General features: G+C 45.5%; 1 protein-coding gene across 2 annotated transcripts in view; it reads left to right on the top strand.

The window, feature by feature from the left end:
* The first annotated feature begins 3,314 nt into the window (after positions 1-3,314).
* The window catches only part of asz1 (ankyrin repeat, SAM and basic leucine zipper domain containing 1), a 96,869-nt gene continuing 81,653 nt past the window's right edge, over positions 3,315-18,530 (top strand). For both annotated transcript variants that reach the window (XM_038780835.1, XM_038780834.1), the window contains exon 1: positions 3,315-3,439. The gene's annotated coding sequence lies outside the window, so the exon portion shown is untranslated. The remainder of the gene's footprint in view (positions 3,440-18,530) is intronic.

The following is an 18,530-nucleotide window of genomic DNA, read 5'->3' as shown; positions in this document are numbered from 1 at the left end:
CTCAACTACTATGTTTCCTGGACTCTGAGACGTCCCTTTTTCCCAAACAAAATCCAATATTAGCCATGAACTAAATCCGGCAGATAATTACCATGCACAGGTTATTTGTCCACGTCTTCAGTTTCAGCGAAGGCATGATCTTCTCTGTTCGAGTTTTGGATTTTAACCAGCTGCATTTTAGCAATAACTTGGTTTCAGAGGAGACCACTTTCTGCATCTAGGTGTGGTTATCATGGTAGTTGCCTCTACTGTGTCTCTTTCTCCAGTTATTGCACTACGGGTACATCATTCTTGATACCCACCCGGTGGACCCGGCCGTTAGCATATACATGCCAATTCCTTTATCTTCACTTTGAAGTCACCTCTTCTACACCCCATTGTTTTCCCCCCAGTCACATAGGTAAACACTTGTTTTTCTTACTCGTATGCTAATTCACATAACAAAACACCCCTTCAGACAGCTACACCTATCAATCCCCTTTCTTTATTTTATCCCAATTTCATTTGGTCAATTTGTAACTTGTGTCCCTCTAAGAGAATAGAATTCTCCTAATTTTTGTCTTAAATTTGCAACCCCTTATTTTTAAACAGTGACCCTTGCTCTAAATTCTCCGACAAAAGGAAACATCCTCTTCACATTCACCCAGTCAATACCCTTCATATCCTAAATGTTTTGATCTCGTGGCCTCTTATTTTTGTGACAATTTGAGGATTTCAGGAATATTGACTTTTAAATGTTCCGACAATTTAAAGTTAAAAGCCTGGGGTTATAGTATGTTTGACTGCAGTGGTTATGTTTTTAAAAAGTGTTTTGTTTTGCCAAGGCCTGGGAACTTCTAGGGGTGAGATTGCCCAGAGGAATGTGGTTTGAGTGGGAAAGTCCTTGGGAGTTGATCTGCTTTTCAGCCTGGGGTGATGAGGTCATTTGCTGGGCAGAGCCCAGGAATGCAGAGACGCAATGAAGAGACGCAATGAGTTTTTTGGAGAAGCCTTGGGAGAGAGACATGCTGAATTCTGATCTGCCTGACCGAATCTACAATTCTCTCACAATAGGATAATTGTAAAAGAGTAATAATATGTAAAGCAGTGTAGTCTTGTCTGGGGACAAAGGTGAAGCTGAAACACGCAAGGTGAACCAACATTTTGACTACATTCAGCCAGAGTCTGAAGGGGTTCTAACAGGAGCCAAATCTGTTTTATGAAGCATATATCACTCTATGCCATGCTAATTTTAAGATTGATTGAGAGGCACGTGTTTCTTTCCCTGGTGTTTAATAGGAAATTGAGTAGTGTTAAGGGGTTACATTGTAAGCTGTTCTTTTAGGTGTGAAATTAAAATATTTCATATTGTATTCATAATGTAGTTTTGTTTTAGAAATACAAAAGCCCTTTTTTCATGCAATTACTCCTGGAGCAAATCATTCTTTATGCACAGTCTTCCAAATAAACAAAAATATTGGGGCTTTTTTCCTGTATCCTAGTCACTGTTGGGGTCTGGTCTGAGATCTTCTGAACTCTATGCATACAAACCTAACCTCTCCAATCTGTCCTCATAAGACAACCTGTCCAGTCCTAGACTTAGCCCAGTAAATCTGCTCTGAACTGCTTATGCATTTACATCTTTTCTTAAACAAGGAAACCAATACTGTGCACAATACACCAGATGTGGTCTCACCAACACCCTGCACAACTGAAGCATTACCCCATAACTTTTGTAACCAATTCCTCTCACAATAAATGATGACGTTCTCTTACCGTTCTTAATTTCTTGCTGCAGCTCTATGCTAGCCTTTTGTGATTCATGCACGAGAACACCCAGGTCTCTTTCCACCTCGGAGCTCTGCAATTTCTCACCATTTAGATAATGCCTTTTTATTCTTCCTGCCAAAATGGACATTCACATTTGCCACATTATACTCAATTTGCCAAAGTTTTGGCCACTCACATAACCTATCTATGTCCCTTTTATGTGTCCTCTTTACAATTAACTTTCCTACTTACTTTGTGTCGTCAGCAAATTCAGCAAACATACCTTCAGCCCCTTCATCCAAGACATTTATCTAAATTGTAAAAGGTTGAGGCCTCTACACTGATCCCTGTGGCACATCGCTCTTCACATCCTGCCAACCAGAAAAAATAACCATTTATGCCAACTCTATTTCCTGTTTAGATAGCCAATCTTTAATACATATCAATATTTTACCCCCTAAACCATGAACTTTTATTTAATGCAATAAGCTTTGATGTGCACCTTATCAAATGCCTCTGGAATCTAAATACAGTACATCCTGGATTCCCCTTTATCTACAGCATATGTGACCTCTAAAGCACTCTAATAAATTGGTTAAACATGATTTCCCTTTCACAAAACCAGTTGACTCGCTTGATTGCATTGATTTTTTTTCCTGTGTCCTGCTATAACATCTTTAATAATAACGCCTAACATGTTTCCAATGGCAGATGTTAGGTTAACCCTCCTGTAGTTTCCTGCTTTCTGTCTCCCTCTCTTTTTGAGTAAAGGATTGCTTTGTTACCCTTCCAATCTAATGGAACGCTTCCCTAGCAATCTTGGAAATTTTGGAAAATTAAAACCAATGCATCAGCTATCTCTTCAGCCCACTTCTTTCAAGACCTTGGGTGAAGTCCATCAGTAACCGGGGGAACTTGTCAGGCCTACATACAAACGACTTGGCTCAATACCACTTTGACAAAGCTTTGACACAGAGTCATCGGACTTGAAACATTAGCTCTTTCTCTCCCTAACAGATGCTGCCAGACTTGCTGAGATTTCCAGCATTTTCCCTTTTGGCTCAATACCACTTCCCTGGTGATTGTAATTTTCCTTGAGTTCCTCCCTTCCTTCCATTTCTTGATTGAAGATATTTCTGGGCTGCTTCTTGTGTTCAGCTATAGTGAACACAGATGCAAAATACCTGCTAATTTATTTCACATAGCCCTACTTTTCATTACCAATCCCCCAGATACACAGTGATTTCCGTTCCCTGCTTTTTACTTCCTGCTTTGCTGTCTATGAGAATTCTTAATTTGTCCCTCAGACTGCTTCTGCCTGTCCAGTTGTTGGACAACATGGGCACACTGTAGAAAGGGACTAAATTGAAAGTGGACATTGAAAGAGAGGAAATCTATGCTCTAGAGCTAGCTGGCTGTGGACAGCTTTTTCGAGGTCAGTGCCAATAGCATGCCTTTGCGACGTGCGAGTCTGGGTCAATTGAACAGCGGTGACTTGCTCACTCAATGTTACTTTATTTCTCTAAATGCTTAGTAGATGTCATTCTGTTTTTTTTTCAGGCAGTAAAACTGATTCAGAAGTCGAACTATCAAAAAGCATAAGGAGAAAGGGAATGATAAGGTGACAGACACTTTGAAAGAAGCTTAGCATCACAAAAGCTACATCTGGTTGAACAGATTTTAAATTCTGGTAAGGAAAAGGTTCTTTTAGTTTTTATACTGATTTATTTTGGTTGCTGCTTTTTCAATATACTGAACGAAGCACTTTCAACTAGTTCTTCAAAAATAAATGTTGTTTTCGCTACCCAATGGAGGGTAGTATATGTGACATATAAAAACATCTCCAGGCAGCTATAGAGGAGATATTAGGACTACCAAACAGGTTTTTGGTTGCATAGTGCTGCCCATTTTCTTATTGTCACAACTTGGATCAATATAGTGTCTAGAACAAAAGTAGCATTCTCTTCCTCTTAGCTGCCCATTTGATGGTAAGGGCTGATTCCTCATAATGTTGTGAAGTTTGCAGCATGTGATTATAAAGTATGTCAAACATATACTTGAAGCTCTTCCCAATAGATGCTACTCAGTTAAATGTCTGATGACGGCATGACTCTCGTATGCCATCTCTGTAGTTGTGCTTGGGTTCCTGGCAGGACGAATGAGCTATTTTCGAAGAGGACACTCCCTGTCACTTGGTAACCGGCCTGTCTGGAATAAAGGCAGCACAGAGTACTGGTGCAGGATGAATGAAACGTGACTGCTGCTTGGACGCCGGGTCTCAAACATGCCCTAACGTGCTATCTGTGGCCGCAGCCAACCTGGACATTAGGAAGTGGAATCAATTTCAATTCGGAAAGACGGTGGTAGCACACAAAGCAATTTGGGTGCAGTAAATAGAAGCCTCAATGCCATGGAATGCCTTGCAATGAAGACAAAGCCTAGTGTTTCGTTATACAACAGAGAACAGCAAACTGGGAGATGTTGCTGATGCCACCCGCTGAAGCCTGTAATGACTCTATAGCACAAAGATGCCCTTAAACAGAGGCAGTGTCGCTGATTCCCTGGTTCCAGTCTGCAGCTAGTGACATAGCTTGGCAATAGCCATGTTGTGAAATGATGTCTGAAGACAAAGTAGAATAAGTGTTTTCCAAAGACCCACTGTGTCTATAGTATCCTGCAGAAAGCCCACCTTTTTCCAGATTATCTGCATGTGCCTGTCTTGGCTGATCTTCCTCAATTTCCAGCTCGAAAAGCAGATCTGCCAGACCACCCATGACTGTCAGTTACAATTTTGAACAGCGTATAATATAGTGCAGCACGGAGAAAAAGGTCCAAAATAGTAGTAGAAGGCAAAAACAAACAAAAGGTCTTGCAGTTAACCACACGCCGGAAAGGAAACGAGCAAATAAATTCTACACGGCAATGAACTCTTTAAGTAGCACTGTGAAGGGTTGTTCCTGCTTTCGTTCAATGAGTTTATCATATGAGCCGAACACTGAGTCAGACCGATTTTCCAATGGTATCCTGCAACCTGCATTCAGACCTTTTAATTAAATAACAATGTGACTTTTGACACATTGGTGCAGTGCACTCTAGTGTAAAATGAGTGTGATGCATAGTAACCTCCTCTATTAGACCCTATAGCCACGGTTTTACACCTACATGATGGATTTTTAGGGCCAGAGCCGAAGAAATATCAATGAGAGAAATGTCAGGAACACTTGTGATTTGTTCCTTGTGAAACAAATCAATGTCACATTGTATGCAGGCCAATTTTATGCTTAGATTTCATTGACCATTACTACCATAGGTCTTCAGTACGCTTTTGTGTTTATGTGGTGTTACGATCCAAGTTGATGTTATAACTGGGCGGGTTGTCTGTAACCTTTTTGTATAAAACGTTGAGGAACAGTGTCACGTAACCACTATTTAGTTTAACAACAAAAGAAAAAATAGTTATTAAACATGAACGAATTGGATTATAATACAATACTACTTTACTTCCCTTTAGCTTAACAAATACAAACAGATTTAGAGATAACGGATACAAGCAAATCTTAGCTACAATGGTCTCATTAACACAAAATGTCCCTTTTAAGCATACAAGATGACTCTGGTCAAATTCACATTCCACTCTGAACCCAAGTTAGTGTCTGTGCCTGTCTCTTCAGAAAGCCCCAGATGATTGTCACATGGGAATTCCAAATTCCACTCCCCAAACACACTTTAAATTCTTCTCTCTAATAATGCTTCTCCTTGGCAGTTTGCATTCTGGAAATCCAGTCCAGATTTACAAATGACACTTTCAAACAAAGCTTCCACCCTACTGTTAACAACAAATCCAGTCCAGGATTTCACACTAACCCCTTTAGGATTTATTTTACTGCCTGCTGTGCGGGAATGGGACAACTCATCGCCGCCGACTCATCGCCAGCCCAACTCATCGCCAGCCCAACTCATCGCCGCCGACTCATCGCCAGCCCAACTCATCGCCAGCCCAACTAAAAATTGTAATTCATGGTAAAAGCTGTCGGCGGCGGGTAACTTTTGAACGGCCCCGCACCAAGCATTTGATAGATAGACCGGCCCGGCGAACCAAGTTATATCACAGTTCAGACCGGTGGTATTTCAAATTTAATTAATGGTAAAAGCTGTCGGCGGCACCAACGCTGCTTTTACGTTGGCGCTCAGAGTCGGGAGATTTCCTAGCACGATGGGCCCACCCTTAAAAACTGTCCGGCTGCAGGTTGGATTTCGGTCAATGCTGGGTCGGGTTGAGGTAGGGAGTCAGGTGGACGACTTCAAAATTAATTTGGAGGCAGGCTGAGCAGAAGGCACTGCGTTGAGATAATTACAATAAAACATAAAACACCGCCCTTCAACCCTATGCCCAATCCTGGTTAACCTATCCAAACCCATGCCCCTGTTAACCACCGCTATGGGTCCTCAAACCCCCATGTCACCATGCCAGCTTCATGCAAATCCATGCAACCCCCCGTCCACCCCACCACTCTGTGCCGGTTATCCCCTCTATTGCCAATTTAGCAAAATAAGCTTGACAATTCCTTTATAGTTACGACAATTCCTTGACAGCTTTGAGAGTTCTTTCATAGTTCTTTGGCAGTTGGACTGTGTGTAAAAAGTGCATAATCATGTTCACTTTTACAATCCCAAAGACGACCTTACCTCTCTCAAAGGGGTCCCAGGGGCACTATCCAAACAGTACCTTACCATCTCCAAAGGCTGTCCAACTAAATCCACCAAGTTCAGACCTTCTCTTATTTGGTGTAATCTGCACACTTGGTGTTCAAACACTAAGCTGTCGGCAGCGGGTAACTTTTGAACGGCCCGCACCAAGCATTTGATAGATAGACCGGGCCGGCGAACCAAGTATATCACAGTTAAATAAGTCTTTTAACCTCCATTAATTTTTATTGAATTTGAAATACCACCGGTCTGAACTGTGATATAACTTGGTTCACCGGCCGGTCTATCTATCAAATGCTTGGTGCGGGCCGTTCAAAAGTTACCCGCCGCCGACAGCTTTTACCATGAATTACCATGAATTTCAATTTTTAGTTGGGCTGGCGATGAGTTGGGCTGGTGATGAGTTGGCTGGCGATGAGTTGGCTGGCGATGAGTTGGGCTGGCGATGAGTCAGTGGCGATGAGTCGGCCGCGATGAGTTGTCCTAGACCCTGCTGTGCAAGCTTTTGACAATTGCTTTAACTCTCAATTCTCAAATTGTGTTAAAATGACATCATGTTTCATCTGCGTCTGAATTCTACTGGCCCACTTGAAATCTAGTTGCTGCAAATGTCTCTTTAACTCAGAACATTTTGCTTAATCTTCCTTGAATTTTTCTGAACAATACCTTGGTCTATATTTTCTTAACTTCGGGTAGCTTAAACATTCTTTCTGTCCCAATTCACTGGTGATCTGGATTAGGGAAACTTGTGCTTTAGGAAGCCTTCCTCTTTGTAGCTCCCGTCCTGTCCTGTCTCTCTTCTGGCAGAGTTGAGAGATGTTCCCTCCCCAAAATCCTGTCTCCAGCTGCTCTCAAATTACCTAAATTAAAACTTAAAAGCTTTTTATCTTACAAGGACTTCTAGTTGCTAAACAATGACCACATGCTTGTGCCTTTTATTTATTTTTCACACTGTAGCCCTCTCGAAGCACATTAGAAACCCAGCTAAACCTTAACACAGATCCTGCCCATCAAACACTTTTGTCCAGCATGAATCTACCTATAGGTTTTACCCTTCCCAGCACAGAAGCATTAAATTAAATAAGCCTGGAACTATACCTTATTTCTAATGTTTAGCAATACAAATATCAAAACTATCTTTGCTTTCCTAACAGTGGTTGGGAGTCCATTCTGTTTTAGAACAACAGATTTTCTTCTCAAAGGCACGGTTAATTTCAGATTGTAAGAGTTATCGGTCTTGGATATTTCTGTTAAAGTTAGTTATAGTTTTGACCAAGGCCCGATGTGGTGGAAGCAATAATTCATTACGTAGCTGGAAAGTCCTACACAATTCTTAAATGACTGCAGCTGAATGGGGTTTATATGAAGGTAACGGTTTACAGTCTATCACTTCAAAGTCTGCAAAAGAAAAACGAGGCCACCGAGAAACTCAAAAAAACATTTTGGATTGGATTTGTTTATTGTCACGTGTACCGAGGTACAGTGAAAAGTATTTTTCTGCAAGCAGCTCAACAGATCATTCAGTACATGGGAAGAAAAGGGAATAAAACAGAATTCAATAAAATACATGAGAATACATAATAGGGCAACACAATATATACAATGTACTACATAAGCATTGGCATCGGATGAAGCATACATGGGTGTAGTGTTAATGAGGTCAGTCCATAAGAGGGTCATTTAGGAGTCTGGTGACAGTGGGGAAGAAGCTGTTTTTGAGTCTGTTCGTCCGTGTTCTCAGACTTCTGAATCTCCTGGATCCAATGGAAAGAAGTTGGAAAAGTGAGTAAGCCGGGTGGGAGGGATCCTTGATTATGCTGCCTGCTTTCCCCCCGGCAGCGAGAGGTGTAGATGGAATCAATGGATGGGAGGCAGGTTCGTGAGATGGACTGGGCGGTATTCACGACTCTCTGAAGTTCCTTGCGGTCCTGGGCCGAGCAGTTGCCATACCAGGCTGTGATGCAGCCCGATAGGATGCTCGATAGTGCATCTGTAAAAGTTGGTACAGGTTAATGTGGACATGCCGAATTTCCTTAGTTTCCTGAGGAAGTAAAGGCGCTGTTGTGCTTTCTTGGTGATAGCGTCGACATGAGTGGACCAGGATAGATTTTTGGTGATGTGCACCCCTAGGAATTTGAAACTGCTCACCATCTCTACCTCGGCTCCGTTGATGATGACAGGGGTGTGTACAGTACTTTGCTTCCTGAAGTCGATGACCAGCTCTTTAGTTTTGCTGGCATTAAGGGAGAGATTGTTGTCGCTGCACCACTCCACTAGGTTCTCTATCTCCCTCCTGTATTCGGACTCGTCGTTATTCGAAATCCGGCCCACTATGGTCGTATCGTCAGCAAACTTGTAGATGGAGTTGGAACCAAGTTTTGCCATGCAGTCGTGTGTGTACAGGGAGTAGAGTAGGGGGCTAAGTACGCAGCCTTGCGGGGCACCGGTATTGAGGACTATTGTGGAGGAGGTGTTGGTGTTCATTCTTACTGACTGAACACTTTTGCACAACATTTTTGCCTGTTTCAAGCTTTTAGAACATAGAACAGTACAGCACAGAACAGGCCCTTCGGCCCTCGATGTTGTGCCGAGCAATGATCACCCTACTTAAACCCACGTAACCTGTATACCCGTAACCCAACAATCCCCCCATTAACCTTACACTATGGGCAATTTAGCATGGCCAATCCACCTAACCCGCACATCTTTGGACTGTGGGAGGAAACCGGAGGAAACCCACACACACACGGGGAGGACGTGCAGACTCCACACAGACAGTGACCCAGCCAGGAATCGAACCTGGGACCCTGGAGCTGTGAAGCATTGATGCTAACCACCATGCTACCGTAATTGAAGACATCTGTGTTTTGTGCTACCTGACACAAGTTGTGCTTCTATTGTGAACACTAAAAGTGTGACTAATCCATTTGGAAATTAAGTCTGATTAAATTGTCTGATGTAACAGAAATCAATCTTCCTGAGGAGCAGCATGGGTGTGTAGTGGAAGCCCATGTGTAAAGTCCGAGACAATAAACAGGCCATTGTTTTCCCAGGGTGTGCTATCGGAAATCACTGTGTGCAGTAGGTCACACGATGAATCATCAGAGCAATAGGGCTTGCCTGTGGTCACCGAACTTTGCAGCACATCAGGCAAACATCTAAACATCTTGTATAAACCTCTTCAGATATAACCCAACAATATCAAATAGGCAATGTGTCCTGTTTGTTCAGAAGGTGGAGATAAAGAAATGTAAAACTGAAGAACTTGCAACTTTCTTTGAATCAGATATTGCTGCCTACTGCTCACAAAATTTTTATGCTTAAAGAAAACATTTAACTTATTCAGTGTTTCCTTGCAATATTACATGACTGTAAAATTCTGCTGCTCTGTCTGCTATTTATAACGTTCTCCCTGAGAAACAAATGCATGAAACGTACTGCCTCTAATCATTTAAAATAAAAAATATATAAATTCATGACAAAATGTCAAGTGTGTAACATATGTTTATTAAGTAATTTTTTGAGTATAACATTTAATATAGTTGAGAGGTATTGGGGGCGGTGGTTGTTCCTTCATTGAAGGACAGTGAATGGGATTAACAAAAAGCATATTCTGCCATGCTGTCACTGTTCAGTCACATAACCACTAATTAGTTTCAACAGCAAAAGAAAAAATATTTCTTAAACGTGAAAGAATTGGATTATAATACAATACTCCTTTACTTCCTCCCCTTTAGCTTAACAAATATAAACAGATTTAGAGATAACATGGATACAAAGTACATCTTAAGCTACAATGATCTCATTAACACAAAACGTCCCTTGTAACCATACAAGATGATTGTGGTCAAATTCACATTCCACTCTGAATCCAAGTTAATGTCTGTGGTTTTCTCTTCAGAAAGCCCCAGATGATTGTCACATGGGAGTTTCCAGATTCTACTCCCCAAAACACACTTTATGTGCTTCTCTCATAATAATGCTTCTCCTTGCCAGTTTGTATTCTGAAATCCAGTCAAGGTTTTACAAATGACACTTTCAAACAAAGCTTGCACCCTCCTGTTAACAGCAACTGCATGCTGAAAGTTGTAGCTGGTTAACCTCGTTGAATCAGTTCCGTTTGCTTGGGGACGCCGAAGTTTCGAAGTAACACCAGGCTTCCCATCAAAAACACTTGAACCTCAGGTATAGAAAATGCTATTGCGAAGGTAAAATCATTCATTTTCTTCAAATGCTTTGGTTTAAAAATAATTGTTACGTCCTTCATAAGTTGCAAAATTCTTCTGGAAGATGATCCTCTGATTCGATAAGAAACTACATGTTTGGAACATGGTTTACTCTATTTTTCTGATTGATTACATGTTTGATTTTAAACATACCAAGTAGTTATTTGTCATTTTTATGTTTGTTTATCCGCTGCCTTACCTGTCAGTTTTTTCTATTTTATAAAGATGGAACTTGACCAAATAGGCTGCATAAAGGATTATATGTGTAGATGTAATGTCGGAAGGTACCATGACAAACTCTCTCCAGATGCAAAAGTTATATGTAGTAATCTTCTGTCTTGTATTTATTTCCTGTTTGTCATGCTTAACCAACAGACTAGCATTCAGGAATAATGTTATAGCACTAGTAATCCCCAGGTGTCTGACCTAATAATTCAGGGAGTACAAGTTCAAATTCCACTTTGAGAATTTAAATTTAGTTTAACATATGTCCATGTGTGTGACGCACGTGCATGTATACACACACACACACACACACACACACACACACACACCCACCCCCCCTCCCCCCCCGGACTGGTTCGCCATGTTGACCTTTCTGTCCTGTGCTTCTCTGCAGTGAAGTTCAATGTTAGCTTGCGTCACAGCACCTTATCTTTCACTTAGGTACTTGAAAACCTTCTGAACTTAACATTGAGTTCGGCAATTTTAGACCCTAACTTCAGCTCCTCTTTGCCGGTTTCAGCCTTAACTAAAGCAAAAATTAGAAAATTAAAGTTTTTTGCTATTCTGCCGTTTACACCTCCTCAAGACCAATCTTTTGTTATAATTACAAAATTATAATAATCTTTTATTGTCACAAGTATGAAGTGAAAGGCCCCTAGTCGCCACATTCCGGCACCTGTTCGGGTAAATTTATTTGTCTCATGTCCACTCTCTTTATCTATTCCCACAAATAGTTCTGCAATTTAATGTTTCCTGCCTTCTGCCCAACCACAAACCTTTTTTTCCCATCCTCTCCCATTTACCTCCCAGAGTCCTGTTTTCAACGTGAAAAGTGGGGTGTTTCTAGGCACCTGCAGTGCCGAGAACGCTCCCGCTATCAAACGGGACTGTCATTTTTGGCCTCGGTCGGGAACGCCCCACCTCGGATCCTCTCGGACTCCCCTCAGCAGCCTCTTCCTTCACCCCCGGGCCCAATTCCTGGCATTGGCAACCTGGCACCAGGTACCTTGGCAGTGCCACCCTGGCAGTGCCCCTGCCAGCCTGACACTGCCACCCGAGCATCCTGGCCGTGCCCGAGTGGCACTGCCCGGTGCCAGAAGTGTCAGGGTACCACCCTGCTTAGACCCTGACCACCTGGGGGCCTCCGTGTCCTGGGAAACACCCCCCCCCCCCTCCACCCCACCTCACCCCACCCCTCTACGTTACCATCACACCTGCTCCATGTTTGTGTGGACCAGTGTTAAATATTGCCTTGCCGAGGTCCCCCAGATGCGGGCAGTTGTTCACGGGCCTTGGGAGAATCGGCCGCTGACATATTTAAATGAACCAAATGGTTCACTTAAAGATGTAGATCTGGATCTTGCCCAAGAGGGCAAGATACAGGATGCAGCATCTTATCAGATCTCGTTAGACCTCGCGAGGCATTCTGACCATCGCAAATCTCGCGAGTATCGTCACCAGCCCCCCCCCCCCCCCCCCCCCCCCCACACACCCCACCTACCGCTAACAAAGTTGAGCAGCACTTCAACTGCACTTGCACAGCCAACCCCATTCAGCCCGCAGCCATGGTGCCGAGACAACCGGCCCCAAGGTTTGGAGACGGGGACCTGGGAAGGCTCATATATGCGGTGGAGGACAGAAAGAATCGCTTGTTCCCCCGAGGGACCCGGAGGGTGAGCCACAAAGCAGCCAGTGCTACCTGGGACGAAGTGACAGCGACTGTCAGCTGGGGACCCATGACCAGGAGGACAGGCATCCAGTGCTGCAAGAAGATCAACTACCTGCATCGGGCAGCACGGGCGAGTTGACACTCTCCCACCGCCTCCCCTTACCCCCAATGCAACCAGCACCCCCCTCCCACCCCAAACCCTCCACTTGCCCCAACCCTCCCCTTCACCCCCCTCCCCCAATCTGAACGCACATGTGGCTAACGATGCACTCTGAGTCTGCACAGGAAAATCTCTCTCAATCGTTGGGAGAGGGTCCAGACTGGCGCAGGGGTGCTGGACATAAGAATCCTTATGACCTTTGAGGAACGAGCCCTGGAAGTTATGGGGGTTGGCTGAGGACAGAGCGGTCAACACACATCGCAGAAGTAAGGATACACCGGGCCCCACCCAGATGGACTGTCGCACGTGAATTATTATTGTCGTACAGATTGACCCATCCCTCCCAGAAACCCGCAGGTCCTCCAGCCGAAGGTGCCTGCCCATCCGGGGTGGCCCCCTCCCCCCCCCCCCCCCCCCCCCATGGGACCACCTCGGAGGAGAGTTCTGGGATGCCATAGTCGATGCGTCACAGCTGGCATCCCCACCCTCCACCATCACAGAAACGCGCACCTCAGTGGGCAATGTTAGTGGTCAGGCTTCTGGGGCACAATCTGATAAGTACCACTTAGTAGCTGTTGCACATCTGGTGGAGGCAGGACCCCCAGGCGAGGCAGCAGTCGAGGGCTACTGGATCCCAGGACCCAGCTGAGTCCCAGCCATATGCTGAGCCTCTGGAACAGGTTTACGTGGAGCAGATGGAGATGTTAGGGAGCAGCCGGGATGTTCAGAGGGAGATGTTGGTGACACTCCAGCAGGTTCGTAGCCGATTGGAGGAGTTGCAGAGCCTGCGGGTGCAGGATATGTCGTCGGTGTGGTGTGGCACCAAGGCCAACACCGCTAGGGTGGTGAGCGTAATGGACAGCCTCGTGCACGACTTCGGCACCATAAGTGATGTTGACCAAGGTGTGGCGTCGTCGGTGATGGCCTCGGTAGACTGTGCAACTTGATGGGGGATGTGACCCAGTACCAGGCTGACCTTGATGTCCCGCTCTCAGATGGGAATGTCCGAGGCATTGTTGAGCTTTCACAGTCACAGGTGGGCCGAATCACTGCAGAGGATGGCCCAATCACTGAGGAGCATCACCGAGGGCGTCAACACCATGTTGCAGACATTAGGGAGCCACCAGGGCTGGCAGAGCCAGATTACAAATGGGCAACAAAGACTCAGTCCAGCTGTTCCTCCATCCCGAGCTAAACCCCAGGACCCTATGGGCACTGACTGGGAGGAGAGGGTGCTTGCTGGCAACCTGGTTCTGTCCTATGGACTGGCGATGGTGACAGCCAGCTCCTCTGAGTTCCAGCCCTCTGACAAAGCCTCGACCCACAGCCAGCACTCGGAACGGGAAGGCATGGCTGTGCATGTGCCACCGACAAGTATGCTGGGACCCTCCAGCCCCAGAGCCCCCCATAGGACGCTCACCAGGAGCATCAAAGGCCACGGGACAAGGTAAGCAGCTGGCTGCCTCCACCTCTCATGTACATCCTGAGGATACACCTAGACGTTGTGATAGAGCAAGGAAGGTCAAGCACATCGAGGATCACTGAGGGCACGTGGACAGGGGGGGTGGCTGGTGAGGGTAGGTGGGGAGATAAAGTATGGAGTATGTGTCAGGGTGGGGGGGTTTTGGAGGAGAGGGAGGGTGGGGATAGTGGAGCAGCACCATCAGGTGGGTGGGGCAGTAGTGTAAACTTGTACAAGTAGCATTAAAATATCCTCACCACAACCAATCTTTGTTCCACGATGCGGGCCGACCACCAATCCCATTCCGCCAGATATGGGCCGCTTCCCGCACCTGACATGCTCTGCTCATGTGGCCAGGGCTGGTCCCCATCCCCTTGGTGATCGAAAGTTGGTGCTGCCTCCCACAGTGTTCAAGCACAGTGTCCATGCATCAATACAGTAAGAAGTCTTACAACACCAGGTTAAAGTCCAACAGGTTTGTTTCAAACATGAGCTTTCGGAGCGCAGCTCCTTCCTCAGGTGAATGTCCACATCTCCACATCCATGCATCAAGGTGTGATTGGGATGCTGGGCAATGAGCCGCACATGCTACATGGCCCGTCCACCCAAAGGAATCCACTTGGGATCACCTCACCAAGACTAGAGGCCTCCATGGTCTGTGGGAGTTATGGACAGTAGGTGGGGCAGACAGGCAGGGGCTAGGGTTGCTCCCGGAACAGGAGGTTGGCATGGCAGACTTATGCACATCTGCACCCCCCCCCCCCCCCCACAGTTTGCCCCTGGGCTCATTGTCTGTGAGCGAAGTTGGCTGCTTACCTCCTCCGCTTCTGTAGCAACCCATCCGCCAGGTTCATGATTTTTAAAAGGAATACTAATCAGCGCCAACATGACCACTTGATGGGAAGGCCGCTGAATCACATAATGACACTGGATGTCAGGCGGCTCCCGTTAATTGTATAGAAGTAGGGCTGAAGTGGTGGTAATTGGTTTCCCGATTTTCGCCTTCAGGAGCCAGTTGGTTGCATCGCAAACAGTTTGGCACCTGGCGCGGTTCTCATTTTTGGCCTCCCCCGTAATTCACCGGCATCGTTGCGCTCAGGTGAGAGCGCAATGAGGCCGGAGAATTGCGCCTGATGTAAATCAGGTTCACTAATATTCAATGCTGTTAATACTTAAAGGTAGTGGCCAGCTAACAATGGGAAAAGCATTGTGGGCTGGCGAATTTGATCTTTTTCCATTTGGAGAAATTCCAATAGGTCGGACAGCCAGTCTGCAGCTTTAGGTGGTGCTGCTGACTGCCGTCGAGCAGGAATCTATGGCAGGCGATCAGAGAGGCAAAGGCAAGGGCGTCGTCCGCCTTCCTCCCATGAAGACCGCCATTTTCGGGCATGGTTGTACCCTCGCCCCTACCACTTTGGACATTGCTTCAAAGAAGACTGTCCAGTACCTAGAAAGTCTGGGTCAAGACCAGCACATGTGAGCGTGGTTGGCCTTGCCTCCTTGGCACCATTTACATCTGAACTTCACCTCCGGGAAGAACCTACTCATTCGGGTTCTTATTAAGTGGGCTCTATGTACCACTTTTAGTTGCATTAGGTTGAGTCTTGCGCGTGTAGAGGTGGAGTTGACCCTATGTAGTGCTTCGCTCCAGAGCTCCCACCCATTTCCATACCTAAGTCTTCCTCCCATTTTCTCCTTGTCGTGTCCAGTACAGTGTCGACCCCCTCTATTAATCGTATGTACATGTCACTACAGTTCCCTCCAACTAAAATGTCTGCATTCAGTAGTTCCTCTAGCAGAGTCCATCAAGGTGGTCGCAGGGTTCGTCCTTGTCTCCTTCCGTAGGCAGTTTTTAAGCTGCAGGTATCTGAGTTTGTTGCCCTTAGCTAGCTGGAATCTCTCCGTCATTTCGTCCAGTGTTGTGACCGTGCCATCAGTGTATAGGTCCCTGACTGTCAGTGCCCCCCCCCCCCCCCCGTCTCCCCTTTTTAAAGGTGGCATCAGTGAGCGCCGGGGTGAACCTATGGTTATTGAAGTGGGGGGCTTTGTCGGACACAAACATTTTAAAGAGCACCTCTAGCTAAACCTGAAAGCACTTTTGCATCGGCATCCTATCGAGATAAGTATAAAATTGAAGAAAGGGTAACATAAAATAGACTTGAACTGTTTTCATTAGAATGACCGAGGTTCAGTGGTGACTTAATCTGCAAGATTATGAGGGGCATGGATAGAGTGGATGGACAGGCACTCTTTTTATCTTCCCAGGGTGGAGGGGTCAGTCACCAGGAGGCATAGGTTTTAAGGTCCGAGGGGCAAAGTTTAGAGATGTGCGAGGCAGGTTTTTTTACACAGGGTGGTGAGTGCCTGGAACACGTTGCCAGGGGAGGTTGTGTATCTGGACAGATTTCCATCCTGTTAAAAATAGGAGTGAGTTCCAATCTAGGACCGATATCCCAGTTGATTTGAATCTGCTGTAAGCGGGATTGAAATAAATGAAATTAAAATCGCTATTGTCACAAGTGAGGCAGTTACGGGAATCGAACCGTGCTGCTGTCCTGCCTTGGTCTGCTTTCAAAGCCAGTAAGGGGTTGGATTTCCCCATGAATTCAGACAGAATGGTTTGCATTTATTTAGCATCTTTTAATAGTAAAACCTCGCAGATCATGAAACAATTTCTGATTGTGAGCTAATAATAGGGATGGGTTTTAAGGAGCAGAGTAAATGAAGTGAGAACGGTGGACAGTAGGTTTTTAGGGAGGGAATTCCACAGTTTTGGGCTTGGACAACTTGGAACGAAGAAAATCAGGGATGCGCAAGTAGTCAGATTTGGAGAAATGTAGATATCTCAGCAGGTTGGAGGATGTTACAGAGATGGGGAGTGACGATGGAGGAATTTAGAAACAAAAAAGATTTTCTCTTTTACATAATGGGGTGGCCAGGCAGACAGCTATTGTAAGTCAGTGGGCATAGGGATGATGTGTGATCAGGACTTGTTGGGAAAGGGCAGCAGAAATTTGAATGAGCTGAAGGGTACAGAGGCTGAAAGGGAGAGTGGGGGGAGGCTGGCCAGGAGAGCATTGGAATAATTGAGTCCACAGGGCATGGATGAGGGTTTCAGAGCTGCATATGCACTGGAGAAGGAGCAGAGGCAGGGTTTATATTACGCAGATTGAGGTACACAGTCTTGGGGACAGAGAAGGAATGGAGCTTGAAGTTGACCATTGTAACAAATCGGGTGCCAAGGTTCTGAACTGGATTGATAGACGTGGAATCAGATAAGAACCATTCCAAACAACCAGACAATGGAGGAGCGGTGAAAGCAGGAAACGCTCAAAAAGTCAGCAGTTTTAGCAAAATTAGTGGAATGCGAAACACAGCTAACGTTTCTAACTCCTGACTCCACAAATGCTGCCAGACCTGCTGGGCTTTACCGGCATTTTATGTTTTATTTTGCTTTTTATTTAATGTTGGAGAGGTGTTCGAGGAGGAGGATGATGTGGTGACCCATATCAAAGGCTACAAGGGTTGCGAAAGATGGCGTAGGGGAGGTGGGCGATGGTTCACCAGTGTCATTTGTGGAGTATAAGGGTCTGGCACATGCAGGGTTAATGTGGGACTGAGTACAGTACTGCCTGCATAGTAAGTTAAGAAGGCACATGACTGAGACCCAGGGGTTGGGCAGAGGCTGGTAAAGATCGAAGCATGGGGATAGCTCCTCCCCTGTATCCTGCACCGTGCATGTCGTTATAAAGACGTAGTTAACCTGCTGAAGACTCTGAAGACATCTTTAAGTGTCATCTTTCTGTAACCAACACCCCTCCAACAATTTGTGAATGTTTCAGTGCTGTAGCAGGGCCAGACGTTTGGTTGGAGGGATCAAAGCGTGGATTTTCGGGAATGATGGGCAGATTTGGGGAACGACACTCATTAAGGGACTTTGGGAGGAACCAGTGCAAAAGATAGGGAACTTGAAACACAAGTTTAAGTTGAAAACAAAACCACTGTTTTTTGCGATCCTTTCGGCTGGCTCATAATCTATTTACCCGAATCAGCCCCAGTCACTAGACGGGCCACATCCCCAGGTCAAAATGAAAATGAAAACTGCTTATTGTCACGAGTAGGCTTCAAATGAAGTTCTTGTGAAAAGCCCCTAGTCGCCACATTCTGGCACCTGTTCGGGGAGGCTGTTATGGGAATCGAACAATGCTGCTGGCCTGCTTAGTCTGCTTTCAAAGCCAGCGATTTAGCCCTGTGCTAAACAGCCCCAGTTTAAGAGTCCAATAATAATAATAATAGCTTATTGTCACAAGTAGGTTTCAATGACGTTACTGT

Source organism: Scyliorhinus canicula, chromosome 20 (genome assembly GCF_902713615.1).
Source record: "Scyliorhinus canicula chromosome 20, sScyCan1.1, whole genome shotgun sequence".
Classification (NCBI taxonomy): Eukaryota; Metazoa; Chordata; class Chondrichthyes; order Carcharhiniformes; family Scyliorhinidae; genus Scyliorhinus; species Scyliorhinus canicula.
The sequence above is the reverse complement of the archived record's forward strand: the minus strand, read 5'-3'. Positions and strand labels throughout refer to the sequence as shown.